At 39.7% G+C, this 2,304-nt stretch overlaps 1 pseudogene; it reads right to left on the reverse strand.

Annotated features, from left to right (window-relative positions):
• Positions 1-880: 880 nt before the first annotated feature.
• LOC136065513 (cytochrome P450 81E8-like) lies at positions 881-1,763 on the reverse strand (annotated as a pseudogene).
• Between the last annotated feature and the right edge of the window lie 541 nt (positions 1,764-2,304).

Consider the following 2,304-nt stretch of genomic DNA (forward strand, 5'->3'; position numbering starts at 1 on the left):
AACGAAATATATGAGTATTTAGTTCCCAAAGTCCTTGGTTCCATTGTTTTGTTTGGGAAGTATCAAAGAGATTAGATTATACCTCATATGTTCAGAATAGTGCATATAACTTAATTGGTGTTCTACAAGGAATTTTCTGTAATCACACTCCAACGAGAATATTAATCCATAGAAAAAGAGAGGCAAAACTTCACTCATGAAGGTATATTATTTCATTAGTTGCTGCACAAAACATGATAGTACAAGAGAAAAACATAACTATCTTATGTCAAACTTCCTAGGTAGCTTTGACGGCTTGATTATTCATACCAAGATTAATGGAAAAAAACCGGCTCTAAAGATTATATTGAAATTAATTAATGTTAGTCACGACCTATAAATTCAAGACTACTGTAAAGAAGTTATGATTTACGTCCTACTTCGGAGAAGAGAGAAAAACTCATCATAAAGTCCCCACTATGTATTATTTTGCTCGACCAATTTCCTTCTTTGTGGCTCCAATAGTGAGAAGCAAATTTCTTCAAGCATGTTTAGCTGTTTAGGGTTTCTCGCTAGAGAGAGAATAGATGCAGTATGTTTAGCCATTAAAAGAGTAAGATCGAGTTTTGATTTTGGAGAGAGAGTTTTTATTTTTAATAACAATGCTGATATGGCAAGCTCTTAGAAAGTAAATAATAATAATAATAATAATCAAAATAAAAAATAAGAATTGTGTCAGATTTGGTTATTTGAATACAGAATTTCCAATATATATTTTCATCGTCTTTAACAATCTTGTTATTGATGTTATCAGATTTTTAATTAGCATCTATTTCCAACAATAAATAAATAAATAAATAAGAAGGAAAAGAAGAAGTAGAGAGAAATGACCTACACATACCGTTATAAGCCCTTTGATAATTTGATCTGTGTAGTATTCGGGCTGTGATTTTTGCAAAGAAGCAGATGATCGATCATAGTGTTCCCCTTCTCTTCCTTACTCCTCTTCTCATCAATAAGACCTTGCAAGAATGCATCTGCCCTGTTGGCCAGTTTCATCAATCTTTTCTCCCAACGCTTGCAATCAATCCACCGCAACAAGGGCACAACCTCTTGTGGATTTGAGGGCCCTGCTGACCCTGCTTTCTCTTTCATTATCCCCTTGAATTTCCTTGCTTCTTCCTCGTCTTTCACGTCCTCCCCGTAGTATCTCTTTCCTGCCACCATTCTCATTATGATGTTAAATGTCAGCTCTGAGAACATTGATTTCAATTCTACCTTAGCAAAACCTTGGCACGAGTTTCGTGACAGCCTGCATAGCAAGTGCTTGACTTCATCTCTTTGGATGCCTAGAAACATGTTGAGACAATTTGTTGAGAAGATTTCTAAGGCACTGATGCGGCGAAGGTTACGCCAATGGTCTCTATAAGAAGTTGCTGCTGCGGTGGTGTGGTTGTAGTTAATGTGCTTGAAGGCTAGGAAGCGAGGACGATTGGCTAAAATGATGTCGTTCTTGGTAAAGCATTCTTCAACGGCAGATGAGGATGATACAATGACCACGAGTTGAGACCCAAATCGTAGAGAGAAGATGTTACCATTTTTGTGTGAAAAGTGGTACAAAGTACAATGGAGGGGTTTCTTAATGAGATGGAGATGGCCTAGAATTGGTAGAGAAGGTGGGCTTGGTGGGAGGTGTTTGTGTTTTGTTCTTGTTTGGAGCAAGAACTTGAAGCTACTGCAAGGAGGAGAAGAGAGAGGGATGAGTATAGCAACATGTCTTCCATGTTTAATTTGTTTTTTTTGATATGATGCCTAATTACTACTCCTTACTCCTATGTCCTAACTGTTCCTGAATTTTTAAATTGTTTCTATTTGTTTATCCTCTCTCACTTTTTGCCCATACTCAATGGTAGGGCCATCCATGGGTCGGGCGGGTCGGGTTTGTGCCTAACCCGCAACAGACACGCCGGAGATCGGGTAGGGAGGTGCCGGACCCGCAACCGACCCATATTAAGGTCGGGTTTTACGGGTCAGTTTCCCGTCGAGTGAGCGGTGGTTTCGGGTGAGGCCGAAACTCGCCGGAGAGGATGAAAAATGAAGAAAATCGGCAAGATCTCTCCCTGTCCAATATCAAGTGCGATCTAGCCCAATTTGGCAGAGATTTAGCCAAATCCGATGCTTTTTCCCTCAAATCGTGCCGAGAAATCGCCAAATCTAGTGTTTTAGTCGCCAAATCATGCTAGAAAACTCGTCGGAAAGCTAGAAATCACAGCTCGTCGTTCTCTCTTCGAGCGGGTCGAGTTGCACGGGTTTTGAAGGAAGGGA

Source organism: Quercus suber, unplaced genomic scaffold, assembly GCF_002906115.3.
Source record: "Quercus suber isolate HL8 unplaced genomic scaffold, Cork oak 2.0 scaffold_1000, whole genome shotgun sequence".
In the NCBI taxonomy this organism is placed as follows: Eukaryota; Viridiplantae; Streptophyta; class Magnoliopsida; order Fagales; family Fagaceae; genus Quercus; species Quercus suber.